The sequence below is a fragment of the Gopherus evgoodei genome, chromosome 1, assembly GCF_007399415.2.
Source record: "Gopherus evgoodei ecotype Sinaloan lineage chromosome 1, rGopEvg1_v1.p, whole genome shotgun sequence".
Lineage (NCBI taxonomy): Eukaryota > Metazoa > Chordata > Testudines > Testudinidae > Gopherus > Gopherus evgoodei.
In genome coordinates, this window is record NC_044322.1 from 149,618,259 (window position 1) to 149,633,570 (window position 15,312).

The window sequence follows — 15,312 nt, forward strand, 5'->3', positions numbered from 1 at the left end:
CAGAGATGAAATACATTGCACCAATAGGGGTGGGAGAGGCACTCTGATTATGGCCTGAGTCCAGGGGTGAGGGTAAGTTCCAATGAAATATTTTTTTTAACTCTGTGACCCCTACAATGAAAGGCAAATGCAGCCAAGTATTTGTTTCTTCCCTCAATTGTTCTAGTTCTTAATTTTAAAGCTTTTGGGGGTTGGGGAAGCTGTGCTTTGTGAGTGCAAAGTTCTTTGGTGTACACGGATAGTAATACACTTAATTTGAAGATAATGACGTTTCTCATCTGTTAATTTCCTTATTCTTTAAAATATATGGGGTCAATACAGACTTCAGAAGCACTACATGATCCTGTGCCCCCCCTGCAAAAATCAGCTTAGAAACTCTGCAAAGCTCCCAGGTCCCTCAGAGACCATAGCCCTGAAGAACTTCTAGATTTCAAAACAGTACTTGGGTTGCCTCTCTCTCCTTGCCTTCCCAAGCTCTGCAGGTTCCCCAGACCTTGCAATCCAGAGCATGGCTATTTCTCCTCCACTTGTCCTTCTCCTAGCTAAACATTACATGTCTACAGGGCCATGAAAACTTTATGCACTATCCATTTATCTACTAAAGGATGAAAATGACTGTGGTATTAAATTGTCTGTAGATTCTGAAGTTTTATAATCAAGGTGATACGTTTTTAGTTAGAAAGATTTAAAAAGTTAGACATTAATTCTGTTAAACTTAAAGAAAATCTACTGTACCTTGCAAATAACAGCAAAAGTAGTTTTTGTGCTAAACTGTAAAGGGAGTGAGTATAGAGCTTATAATGGAATCCTGGTTCCAACCTAAACCTTGGAGTTGCTACTAAATGGCTCATTTTTCAAGGTAGATTTTCAGAATTAGCTCAGAAACAGCATGACTGTTATTTTCAATACTTTGCAAGTGGAAAATCAAGAGCTGTTATTCTACAAAAAATCAATTGCTAACACACACACAAGCCACACAGCTATTAGATATTTCCCAGAAACCTGCAATATAGGCCTCCAATTCCAAGCACACAGACTTATGTCACACTTTGTCAATTATTTCTATGCAAACCAAGCACAATCTTGGTGAAAATGGCCTGATTTGGGAGTATTTTACAAGCAATTTGACAGGTTTCAGAGTAGCAGCTGTGAAAAGAACAGGAGTACTTGTGGTACCTTAGAGACTAACAAATTTATTTGAGCATAAGCTTTCATGGTCTACAGCCCACTTCATCGGATGCATAGAATGGAACATATAGTGAGGAGATATATATATACAATTTGCATTTGCTGGCACAGGTGTGAAAGACTACTAAAGGTCAAATGTAAGGGGAGTCTGGGCTGTTGTCGCTAAACTGTAGTCAGCTATCAGAAGGCAAGTTGCTTGTTCACACGATAGCCATTATTACATTTGAGACAATAATTTAGTTTAAACTTATTTTCTTTAACTATAGCTCATACATGATTTTTAAGGAGATTTAACTATATGGGGAGTCTGATGGGTCAGGAATAGGCCATTTTTGAGCAAAAGGAATTAATTAATTAATTCATATGCAGATTGACCACATTTTGCCAAAAGACTGTCCTTAGCCTTCAGGATAAATGCAACATTTGTTTAGTCAAACTAATTTTGCTAGACAAAATGAAAAAAGGGTTAAAATGAGAATTTATAATGGGAGCTGACTACAGTTGTATATATTGACCATCTGGGATGAAGAGGGAATTTGTAATATTTTAATGAAAACAAAGTACTGTTTCCCTCTGTGCTTTGCATGTTTACCCAAAGAAGGGAAAAAAGTGTTAAGTCAGTGCAGAATCTGAAAGAAACCACGAAAAAACTCCAGTGACCAGAACATTGACACCTAGCAAACAAGGATCCAGAGAAGAAGGTTGTTCCCCAAACTCTCAGCAGGGAAGCTGAGCAGAGACCCCAAGCTCAAGAACAAAGAACTGAGATGTGACCAGCAGGGGACAAAGCGTGGTCTTCTGGAGGAAGCTGAGTGCTCTCTCCTTGGACTGACTAAGGAGAGAGACAGAATCGACTACAGTTTGGCTGGTGTTTGCTCTGGCTTGACCAGAAAGGACTATGCTCCATTTCTCTGTGCTAATGTAAGGACTTCCAGTGCTGTGATCCAATTGTCTAATAAACTTGAAAAGGCTGTATAGTGTCACTACAAATATGTGCGGGGGTGCATTAGTAGCTGAAGAGTTCAGAGTTCTCTAGCTAGGGGTCTATCTCAATTGAACTGTCTGGACAGAGCTTATGGTGTGAAGCAGGGGAGGATGCAGCCAAGAGGCTCAGTCTAGTAGATGGTGAGGCTGTGCGGCCTACCCTGAGGGAAGAGTAGGACTCCTTGGCAGTCTGCCACACTGAAGAGGCTCCTACAAGCCTCTTGTAGCACTGATCCTGTGGATCGGTGGCACCATCAACTTAAAATTGCACTTCTGTCTGAAAAGAAACAAACCTTACATTCTATTGTTACTAGTAATGTACCAGATTACTATACCAAAGAGAACAGAGAAAAGTATGATTCTCTCTTCCCCTGTTTGTTTGAGTCAGTCACTTTCCTCTATTTGTGTCTCTCTTTCACATGGCAAAATGGTAGAGAAAGTCACTAAAGAAATTAAGAAAATATTAATTTAAACCCACAAAAACCGACAGGGATCTGTGTGCTGGTTGGGGAAGGGGAACTCACCAGTCAAAAAAGGTGGATTAAAATGTCCATCAATCATTCAATTCAAGTTCTTTCCTCAGGGCTGGCTTTACTTTCAAGTAAGAGTTCCAAAAGAAGAGCAAATAAACTCAAAATACTAGATACTAATGACCAACGGTTTTCCCATCTAGGAGCAAAGAAGACATACACTTCTCCTTCAGTAACTCTTCCTGGCTAATACTGAGATGACTACCCTCTTTCCTGATGCTGGTCTTCCCTGTCTGCTTCCTTTGTCAAAGTAGCAGAAAGTCTTATATCTGTCTTCTGTAAGCCTCAGGCTGGCTCCTACTCACATGCACTGGGAGTTCAGTTCCTAGTTTTGAACAGTCAGATGTACTGGGGAGTGAGGAAGTGGCCCATGTCAGCGACTTTGAGACAGGAATAATACCTACAGTTATTCTTAGCTCACCTAAAAAAACCCGACTAGATTTCAACTAGATTTGACAGTGTCCTTTGACTATGGAGAAATGACCATCTCACCAAACTATCACACTGAAAATATCGAACAGGGGTGCACACAATTGGCCTAACTTAAAGAGGTGGAGAGCTGTGGGTGCTTTACACCTTTGAAAAAACCAGCCTCAATATTTTTCTGAACTCTCATATTCATATCCTTTATGCTTCATTTTCAAGCAAGATAGAATTTTATGCACATTTTTCAATAAAATAAAATCTTACACTGAGATGAAATATTTGTTCTGCATCACTAATATTAAAAAATGTCTTTTGACAGGCATGAGAAATGTCTCGGAATCCTTTTTTTCATCTGTGGAAACAGCAAAATCCTTCCCATCTTACATATAAGAGAGAAACATAGCACTGTACTAAGGCAATCACTTTGTGTCCCCTAATAAGGAAAATTAATGGAAAAAAGGACTGGGCTGGCTGCCAGTGCACCCTGCTTCTATTGACTTGGCTTCAAATGTAGCAGGTAATAAAGGAGTAAATTTATCCTGGGCAACATTCAACATGTGAAAGTGGTTTCCTTGTAGCAACGAATTACTGAGATAGTCAAGATGATGAGTTACTTAAGGGTTTTAATTGTTTACATACTCCAAGCCTTAAGTATGAAGCAGGCAAGGTAGACTTTAGTATATTACACTACCTAACATGGTAACAGTGATACTTTTCACCTTTATAGAGTCTTTCCTGAGTCAATATCCAGTCAAATTACACACAAAGGGTTTGACCCTCTGGTCTGAGGATCAAACCCATTAACTGAACATTTAATTCAAATTTGATCTGAAAACTTTATTTTGTAAAAAGCAGCTTTTACAAATGCAAACTCCAGCAGAAATATTCCCTTAAAATTCAGATTGGAACTGATGTTTTAAAATAATAATAATAATAATAATTTAAAAAGCTCTTTCAGTCAGCAACCCAAACACTGTAGCACTGAGACATTGAAGGCGTAACAGAGTTCCCTGATTTCGGGGTAAAACTGGAACCCCTAACCAGGTTATGTGATTTGAAATCCCAGCTGCCAGGGTCAAGTGTCCTACCTCTGCTTCTCCTCTCGTTATTAAATTGTTACTTATCCCAAACTGCTCAGCCATGTCAACTCAGGAGTTCATTCCTGTTGCTGGGAGTTACAGAAATGTAGATTTGTAAGTGATCACACCCTGTTCCTAGAATTTTTTACCCACTTTGGCTTTCATGACATCATCCCCTCCTGGTTCTTCTGTCCTCTGGCTGCCTCAGTGGCTCCTTAGGGAGAAGCTCTCCTCTCTTCCTCTTCCCCCACTTTCTGTGGAAATCTTAAAAGGCTTTGTCCTTGGTCATTTCTTTATCACTTTCTACATCCTTTGTCAAGCTGATCTCATGCACTCACATGTCTTCTAGTCTGACAGTTCACAAACCTTGCTTCTTTATTCCTGATCCATTTCTCTCCATCCAAACCTGCTTTTCATCCTCCACCCCCATGACATTTCATCTTGGAAAAACACCGATCCAACTTGAACTGAGTTTTGATTTTGCTAACAATATTTTGCACAATTCTTATCCTGTTCCCCATGGTAACCACTAGAGACAATGCCCTCTTTGACTATGCTTTGGAGTCTTCAGTATCTAATACCATTCCTCCATAGAGCCACTGTGCAGGATAACTGTTTCAGTCACAAACCTTCTTATCCAAAGGCTTAATTTCAGTGCTTTCATAAGCATGGAAAACTAGGGATACTAGATTAACATATTCTCATAATTTCATTTTTGATTACTAAATTCATCAATTGATTTCAATGCAGATAATATTAAGTTATAAACATAAAAAGGGATCTTAGGGAATACTATTGTTACCAACTGTCTAATGTTAGTCATTTATGCCTCGGTACAGTCTGACATTTAAGAAATAAATATAAGCCAAGGATCTTATTGCAACACTTGCCCGTGAATGGAAAAAAGGTGCTGTGTCATTCTGGACTTTACAATTAAAATAACTATGTCTCATCACAAAAAAATTATATTATGTTTTACCTAAAAGAAAAGAAGGAACCATTCTACAAAAAACCAAACCAAAAACAGCTGTGACAATCTGTAGGCACACTCGGTGGTCCCTGCTGAACAAAGAGTGACTGTAGCTCAGCCCCTCCCTTCCCTTCCACTGGCACTCAAGCAGAGGTGCTGGAACTAGGGGTGTGACAGGTGCTGCAGCACCTCCTGGCTTGAAATGGTTTCCATTATATACAGGGCTTACAATTTGGTTCAATGACTCTTAGCATCCCCACTATACAAATTGCTCCAGCCCCCCCTCCCCCGCACTCAAATGCATAGGAAGGCCTATAAGAACAGCTGCAGAAGAGGCAGCTGAAGAGACTCTGCCTTTGAGAAGATAGAATTCCGAGGCCAAGGGTCAGAGGAGGATTGGGTTGAACACCAAGCTGGGGAATATGAATATTTTTCCATGATGTGACATTTTATTATAGTTATAAACACTAATCTAAACAAATCTTGCTCTTTTTTTTTAATGCTGAGTCATTTCACTAAATTACATTAGCTCAATGGAGAATCAACACACAAGACATAAAAAAGCCAAGAGCCTGACAAACACCCTCACCATCCTTGTATTTGATTGGAGTTGAGGGTAGTCCACACTACTCAGGGCAGGGATCAGAACAATGGTTACTAACCTTTCATAACTGTAGTTGTAACTCCCCAGTAGAATAAACTTTCCTACTAAACAGATTTTTTTCCCATCTTTTGATATGGGGGTCACACCTTGATGCCCCAGATGTTCCCCCTCATTGCCTGCTGATACTACTAGAGAGCCTGGTGGGGATGGGGCTGATGAGAAAAGAGGTACTCAAACCCCTGTAATGGCACATAGTATTTGCGCTCAGCCCTTGTAGAGGTGAGGGAAAGGATGAAAGAGTCCATAATTGCCTCCATAATGGGGTATATATTTGCCTTGGTGAAAGGCAGGGCACTCTAGAAGGACCTACTGTGGCCAAACCATCTATCAAGGATTCTTTCACTTCCTCCACTGGATGCTCAGGCTTAAGGCAACTCTCTTCAACAACTCTTGATGGGCTTTACAGTTGTATGCTGTGAGACCAGCAAAAGCTCAGGCTGCTCTTCCTCTAACATTTGTCCAGCGGGGCCCCCCAAGCACCAGCTCAATACCATGCCTGGTGCTGCAAATTGGAAAAGCAGTAACACATTGTTCTAGTAATACAGAAAATCATTACTGGTCATTTTATTTCATTTCCAAGTTCTGCCTGAGAGGCTGCTACATTGAGGGAAATTTGCATAGGTTGGCAAGTGAGAAACAGTATGTATCACAATTGTGAAAATGTGATTGGAATTTTAATACAAATGTAAATACAGATATGCTTCTGCCTGACCAGATGGTGATAAACGATCAGAATTAGTACCCCACTGATACCACTTACTAAGGACCAGATTTTGGATCCCTCCTTCTGTGACAGTGTTCCTTCTTTCACTTAAACTTTGGAGGAATCTCTGCAGTTCTGCAAACCTGCAAGTGGGCATGAACATCCCCGTCACCCTACCTACACCTAATGGAAGAGGAAGGTTAAACGAATAAGGAAAGTTCATGCACTCCTTGTATTAAGTTTTCTCCAGATCGTCCTCCATACTGAGAAACCCTGTTAAGGTAGCCAGGGGCTAGCCAGGAAATCCCAGGCAGCACAGCTCCAACAAGGCTGCATGCTAAAAACAAAACAAAAAACAAATGGTCCTATGAGTTAACCAATGCAGCAATGGCTGCCTGAGTTTGTAGCAAGCCTGAAATACAGCTCTGGGGTGTGAACTGCCCCATTCATTTCAATGAGTACTAACTCAGAGGCCAATGATGATACTTTAAATGTTAGTGAACTTGAAATGCTGTTAACTACTTCACTGTTATAAGAAAGGGGAAGCAATACCATAGTATGAAGATATACCTCTGCTTTTCCCCAAACTGTGGGGTGTATGCTGCGAAGGACTGGCCTGGGCCTATAGAAGGGCATTGAAGTTGTATCAGTTAAGATGCATTTGCCTTTAACAACACATGGTAAAGGTTAAGAGGAGCACAACTGGATTAATTTTCTGGAAGGGGAGCTCAGCTTTCAGAAGTTTGGGAAATGCTGATTTAGGTCAACAGGTACTTATTTTATAAACTTGTTTGTTTGTTGATTGGTACTAAAACACAAGTGCTCCTATGTAAGTGAATATACTATATCAGTTAAGCATATGGGGAGAAATATTCAGCTCATATGGATTTTATTTTTAAATCGTATAATGAAGAATTAACTCTTTTAAGGGTAAAGTGATTTTTGATGGGCAAGATGCTCATATTTTAAACTCAGAAGATGCCAGCAGAACATTACATAACCACAAGAATAGATAGGAGCATTTAACTGAGTTCTCAGACAAACTTTAGGTGCTAAATAGGCCTCGCCATAAAACAGACAATTCTGACAATTCTCCAGACTTCTATTGTAGAACAGTGACTGCCAAAATGTGCTGTAAAAGAGCCCAACATACATTTAAATTAAAATTATAATTATAACTCTATGCCTACAGAGCCAGTTAAAATATTATTATGTGGCAGTGACATAAGAAAAATTGTTTTGTGTATTGCAGGATCTCTCACTGCAGAGGAAAAAATGTAATTAATGACAGAAGAATTTTTTCAAGATTCACAACAGGTTGACCAATTGCTATCTGTAAGATAGAAAATTTCTGTACAATTCTTTAAGGTAAGTCAATAGAACTGTGAAAGCCACTTCAGCAGTTTAGCTTAAACTGAGCATTCCTAGTAATTTTATAAGTTATTACAGGAGAACAAGAAAAATCAACATTTGACATAAGTAATTTGGGGCTAAAAAGACTGACTGTCCATATTTAAGAAAATGTTAGTAAGAATTAAATTATACTTGACTAGTTAACAAATTTCATATGTTTTTGGTATCTTAAAGCAATCATACCTTCCTGCGTACTTTTGACTAAACAGATTTATTTGTTTCTACTACACATGAGATTTCTATTAAAGCTTAAAAAACTTTTAAGATTATTTTGTGCATAATAATATGAACTCCTGGTTCAATCCAGTATGGCAATTCGTACCTAAAAATCCCTATTTTGCATGATTTCAGTAATGCATTAGCCACAAAAGTTTATTTTATTTAAATATTAAGGAAAAAGAAAATGTAATTAAATGACAAAAGTGTTTGTGTAAGATGCATTTTGAGCAAGAGGTCTCTTCTAACCCTAATATTCTGTGATTCTCTAATGCCCTGCATTTCTTCAAAAGCACTGAGAACTACAGGGCTGGCATTCTGTGATAATCCATCATACAAGACATGAACAGCAATTCTGAAAACAAAATTAAAGCTCTGAAAGGGTTATCAGAATATGACTGCACCTTCTTTAATTGGTAAATCAGAGGCTTCAAATATTTCCACTTGAAAAAAGTGCATTTATATCAGAAAAATGTCAATTGATGTAAGAGAGATATGAAACGTTACTGATAGCTTCCAATCCATCTTTTGACAAAGAGATAACACCTGCACAAGGCCTTCTATGCATTAAAACATCTCTTAAGGTCACTCCAGAACAAACTAAAACATCAGCTCAGGAAAATGCATTAGCTCTGACACAAGCAGGCAGGCAGGCAGAGTGGAATGAAAAATGTGAAACAAAAATACCATTTAAAGAAAAAAAATTATCTGTATATTAATCATTTTACTTCATTTATAAGTCAGGAGCATCTGAAGTAGGCACTTGCCCCCATGATAGCTAGCCTCCAGGCCATCTCAGCATTTTATTTTGCATGACAGACATGCTCTAAACCTTGATTATTTCCTTATTAAGGACACTGTTGCTTGTCAGTCTCCAATCTGCTTAATATGCTAATGTTATATGGAAGTAACATTGACTCTTGGATGACAAGTAAGCTGCACTGGGCTCTGGTAAGAAGAGAAACAATTACCTGCAAAACAGAGATAAGAGGAGTCTGAATTCACTGAGGCTCTTTGAGCTTTTTTCAATGTGAAACCAAGCATTTACAAGCAAGAATAGCAGGTAAGAATCTAATTATTCATAGGCTGGAAGTGGCTGGTTTGCCACTTTGCCATCTTCTAGATTTTCTGAATGTTGTAGCATTCAAAAGTAGTGTGAAGTACAAACTACAATAAGTGAACTTCTACATCTTCTAAAAGTCCTGGCATGAGCCAAAAGGAGTGTGTTAATACACAGAAAGTCTGTAAAGACCGAAGTCACGTAGTTCATTGTTCAAGTGGTGAATCAAGAAGATATCTATTTGTCTGGATAAATAACCACATAGAAAGGATAGCAGGAGGATACTGACTAGAAGGGATTGTCAGTGATGATAACATTCATAAAGCAATGGGATTTTAAATGAAAACACAGCTTCTGTGAATAATGTAAACTCTTCAAGGTACTCTAGAGACACCAGACGGCACAATTTCTTTAGATCTGAATCGTGCCTAGAATACTCTGTTTCTCTCAGCATGTGCTAGCTTCAGCAGAAGCCCAAGCCAGATGAAAAGAAAATGTTTCTGAGGGAGTGTTTTGAACCCTCAAAAGACTGGGTGGTAAGAAGCATATTGACAGTAGTAACTCATACTGTTTCAGTGTCTAGAAAACTGCATTGGGCCAAGGCAATAATGGTTTTCATATTATTTGGAAGTTGATTATTATACATGGTATGAATAATTTTGATAACCACAATTTTGATGAGGAGTTTTAATCACAAAAATATGCATTCTACTCTAGGCTCTCCATTGATGAACCCCATACAGAGAAAAGTAGAAGACTTCTGCTGAACCAGCTCTCTTGTGGGGTCAGCTGTCTGGGCAAGTCCAATTCAGAGCTCTAAAGTTTAACACAGATGAATGAAATATATTTTCCAACTTAAATAACTTTTGGATTATGTTTTTGTATCAAGTAGGGTTGGAGTACTGGTAGAGGAAGATACGTTATCTTAATTGAAATTGGAAGTGACTAATATAGATATATATATAAAAAAAAATCCATCTCTTCCTCCTTTATATGGGAATCATCCCTTCTGCAGCTCATCATCATTGATAAACCTTCATTTTATGTGGTAGGGCAGTATGGAAAAATTTCCCTGTGGAGCCAAAAAGAATATTCTCATGAATTATAAACAAAGTACTGTGGCGAGATTGTCCCTTTTTTCATTAACTTTCTCAGTGCTCAACACCTGCCAAGGTTTGAGATTTCTCCCTTTGAGACGATAGTCTAACAGGCTTAGCCAAGCTAAAAGCTGAATATAAATACTTCAGGCACTAAAGATAAAACATGTTAGAACACTTATTCCTTCCTCCCTTCCTGTTTCCATTAACCAGGGAAAGTTTTGGGTATAACTATGATTGGGACATAGATAAAAAGTAAACCTAGTACAATCTAATGGAATAATATGCATGTAAATATTGATCAACAGAACAAATGGTTGATCAACAGAATATAATGTAAGCAAAAACTGAAGATACACAATAGATGTACATTCATGTGTACCACATATATTTTTAAATAATATAATAACTGAAGGATGAGTTTACTCACTGATTTTGATAAACAGATTATCAAAAGGTGTCAGTTTCCTCTCTGGTCAGTTCCTGGGCTATTGCTGCTATATGTCACTCCTTCTTGGGCTAGATTGTCCTAAATTATCTGCAAAAACTATGCTAACAGTCTAACTAAAAGCCTAAAAAAACTGAGGAGTTTCAAAACTAATGCTGAAATTCCTTCTGTTCACCACAAGGTAGTGCTAATGATATCACAAAACAATGTGTTTTTAAATACAAAAATCATACTGTGTCTTTTAAAGCACAACCCATGGTGAAGAATGGGTGGAGCTGAGCCCTGAGCCTGTGGTGCATCCAATGTTTCTTGTGTAGAAGCTTGGTTGACCTAATGTGTGGCAGAAGGTAAGCAGTAGTAGCAGATAATCTGCAGACTTTCTGCAAAACAAGGGGGGGAAATGACGACAGTTGGAAAAATCTATCCAAATCTTTAATACCAATGTTCAAGGGTTTTAAATTGAAATCGGGGCATCTAAATGATAAGCACATCGAAAAATCAGGTCGCTTGTTTAGATATTTAACTCTAAGCAGTGAAGATGGAAAATGCTGGCTAGCATCCCACTGTACAGGACAATATGCATTTATAACCCTAGATAAATGTACATAACCAATAGCAGCATTGTACATAACTTTAAAAAATATTAGAAAAGCTCTTCCTATGTAAAAGAATGGAAACAGCATTTTGGTATCAGTGCTGTGCTATATAAATAAATGTAATGTGCCTGAAGTTTACATTAGATGCATTAACACAACTGACTGACATTTAGTATTCCACTGCTGTCAGCAATGAGGTATTCTGAAAATACAATCAATTTTGAAAATGAACCTTTTAACCGAGTGAAGAGAAAAAGCAGGGAGGGGAAACCCACCACATATCACACAGGTCCGCTTCATTTTTAATAAATCAACATAATTACACATTTACAAAGTCTCTTCTAGGACTTCAATCAAGAAATAAATACATTAGTGACTCAAAAGTACAGAAAAAAGACTTGTTTTTAAAGTGAGTAGCGTTTGTGTGGAGTATAATATATTTTGCTTGTAAGTGATCAACTACAAAATCTACAAACTGAGTTTGAACCTCAGACTATATTCTTCTACACGTCACATTGACAGCTTTGCTACTAGCTAGTAATCCAAATGATGAGATAGTATAAATATCTTAATCCTAGTTTCCTGTCCCTGGAAAACAGAACTCAGAATAATGGTATCTTATAGATCAAAACCTTGACATGTGAAAACCACTCTCTAGAAATAAATAATGGATTTGTTTCATTTTTTAATCTTTGCCTTTACTGAATTCCCATAGAACTTCTTTCCTTCCTTCTGTTCCATGTTATAAGGCTCTACACATCCTTTAATCTGCTGTTTCATGGCTAGTCTATGTGTCAATCAACCTAGTTCATTCTCCTGACTCCCAGCTGGAAGTGGAATATCAAATCTTTTCTGAAAAATTTCCCACAACAATCATCAGTTCAGCCACCCCAGCAGCTAAGGCTCCTGGCAGCCACTGGCGTTCAAGGCACTGCATTACTTAAAACCGATCAGAGCAATTTAAAATGACCCAGTGGCTAAAAACACCAGCAGTCCCCAGAACTTTAGTACACTGGAACTCCCATCATTGCTACCCCTGTTGAAGAGGAACCAGTGTTAGCTTACTATAGATGAAATCTAGACATGTGACATGTTACCACAGCAGGCAGGTGCTGTGGAATTCTCACTGACCATTTGATTATTTATATTCCATTTCCCTCACCCTCCCCACCCACCTTCTACCTTTGCTTGATTTGCTTTATGGTTATCCAGAAATTGATGGTACTTGCTATTCAGAGTGATGATTAAGATCAGACGAATTGGTTCAAATTAAATAATAATAATAAAAATACAGTCAAAGCTTGAATCTTTTCAGAAGTTTGAAAAAATTTGACTTTGGAATCTAAATGTCATTTTAAATTTGCCTCTGCACTTCCTGTGTGTGACTGAGATGCAGGTATTCAATGAAAACAGACTCACTTGCCACTCTAGATTTATTAAAAATCACGAGAACCTTTTTCAGAGGTACTTGCATCTTACTGTGTCAGCATGTTTAGCATGATTGATGTCATTGAGTATTTACTAAGGAATAATGGGGCAGCTATAGGAAGAAGTCCCTGGTGATTAGAGTTGCGTTTTCCCAAAATTTCAGTGATGGCTTGGAGTCCTGCAGGTTTAAGGTAAGTATACAAAGGAAGAAACTGGAGTGTGTGAAGTAGGCATTGATATCAGGCTTAGGAACAAGACTACCTCAAAATTAGGCTGATTTGAGGACTTTTTGGTGTGGATGCTGGGGCAATCTCAAACTCACTGGATGCACACCAGCTGTGTCTCCATGGGGCCTTCTGAGAAGTTATGGACCACAGAGGCAAGAAGTTGCCAAGTAACTGTGATCTATATTAAACAATAAAGTTCTGGCCCAAGGCCTTTAAATCCATGGTCTGTTTTCTTAGTTGGTGCCATTAGAAGTCGCACAAGCACAATATACTACTTTAGAAAGACAGCTCAATTACTGCAACTTACACAGTCTTTCAGTTCACAGAAATGTTATATTTTAGTAGATTCTGGTTTGTCTTTCAGTTAAAGGATCCATCCTACACCCTATGTTTTATCGTCACACATTAAAACATTAGCAGATTATTTTGACAAATTTAAGTAGCTCCTTCAAATTGATTTCCTACAGAAAACTTTCAAACTAATATACTAGAGGGAGAGAGAGAGAGAGAGAGAGAGAGAGAGAGAGAGAGAGAGAGAGAGAGAGAGTGAGTTTAAGGGACCATCAATGTTATGTAGTCTGACCACCTGTATATTTGTGTATCACAGGCCAGCAGCACCACCCAGAACCCTACACTAAACCCAGCAACCAATATTAGACCAAAATATTGCAGCCCACAAGAGACTAAACTATTTTCTGCTAGAGGCACAGAATAGGACAGATCAAGGTGGACTGAGAACCCTGCAATAGCAGGGAAATGATTAAGTGAGATATACCCAGATAATCCTGGCAAGTGAGCTGCACCCACGTGCTACAGAGGAAGGCAAAAGTTCCCCTACAACATGACAAATCTGACCCAGAGGAAAATTCTTTCACACCCCCACATATGGCAATCAGTTAGATCCTGAGCACATGAGGAAGAACCAGCCAAGCACCTGAGAAAGAGAATGCCTAGTGCCACCTCCGATCTCTGGCTCTCCCCATCCAAGATCCAGCACCATTTCTTCTCATTAAAAATAAAACTTCCTTGTAAGAATCTGGTAGTGAGGGTATTTCAGAAGCTTAATGGTCATACAAGTCTCACATCTAATGTGTAAATTAGGCTTCTGCTAAGAAAGGGAGCTCTAAAATGTTATTGTAACAGGAACTATTTTCAGACCCTGGATCTTTGATATAGTTTTTATAGATTGTATGCAAAAACAAGATCTATTACTGTTCTGGGATCATGCTAATTTTAAATAGAGGCTTCCTGAGAAAATAAATTCTTCTCTCAGGATAAATAGGAAAGTGTTAATCAGATTTCTCTCTTCAATTTATATTTGGGAGGAGTTGGGACATATTTCTGATGTTTCTGAGTCCCAGTTCAATCCTTTCTCACATTCAGTCTTTGCCACAAAAACATACTAGGGTTCAAACAAAAAGAGCATTCCAAATCTTTAATCATTAAGAAAAACACAGTACCTTGACTCTGTATTTTAAAGTTAAATGGAGTGGCATTATAAAAATTAAATTGGTTCCTGCTCATTTCCATAATATCCTTTAAAAAGCCTTGCCTCGCTGGGAGTGGATGTCCTATTTCTTTATCTTTCTTGATGACCTCTCATGCTTGCAAGTCAGCTCATTTTTCTTTGCTGAAGACTGCACCCTACTGCTGCATACACTCTAAAATTTCCATTAAAATCTAGGGCACCATCACTCATTCTTATCTGCAGCAACCTGCTGAACAGTGCGATACCTGCAACTGCATGCAAACTAGTCTCAAAGGACAATATTAGTTATACACATTGTCATCCAGTACGGAGCAGAACTCTACCTGGATAATACCTTATTACATAAAGTACATCTTAAACATGGCTTCCTGAGTTTGGTGCTAATAGCAATTCTCTTGCAACAGTAACTATTACTTCAAAAGCAATTTAGCAGCAGGCAATTAGACTTTCATAGAATACTCTCTATTAAACTCACTTTGCAATCAACTAATATCCAGAATTGTCATTCCCTCCACCACACCCCAGAGTACCGATTGGCCAAAACATTCTGCTTTTAAATTCATGTACGTGTGTCCACTCTCTCTCTCTCTCACTCCCTTCAGGTGTCTCTGTCGTATTTTATTTATATAGTTTCTTAAATGATCTTCATCTTCATAGTATTCAAGCACCTTCTAGAAGAAAGTGGTGACACTAGCATGCGTGGTCGTATGTGGTTCTCTCTTTCTTCTTCCTCTTCCCAAGGAGTTGTACAGTTTTTGTATATGCAGTAGTTTAATATATATGCACAGTATGTG

General features: G+C 38.4%; 1 protein-coding gene across 10 annotated transcripts in view; it reads right to left on the reverse strand.

Annotated features, from left to right (window-relative positions):
- DMD (dystrophin) overlaps positions 1-15,312 on the reverse strand; it is a 1,715,077-nt gene that overhangs the window by 730,887 nt on the left and 968,878 nt on the right. The gene's annotated exons all lie outside the window — the stretch shown is intronic.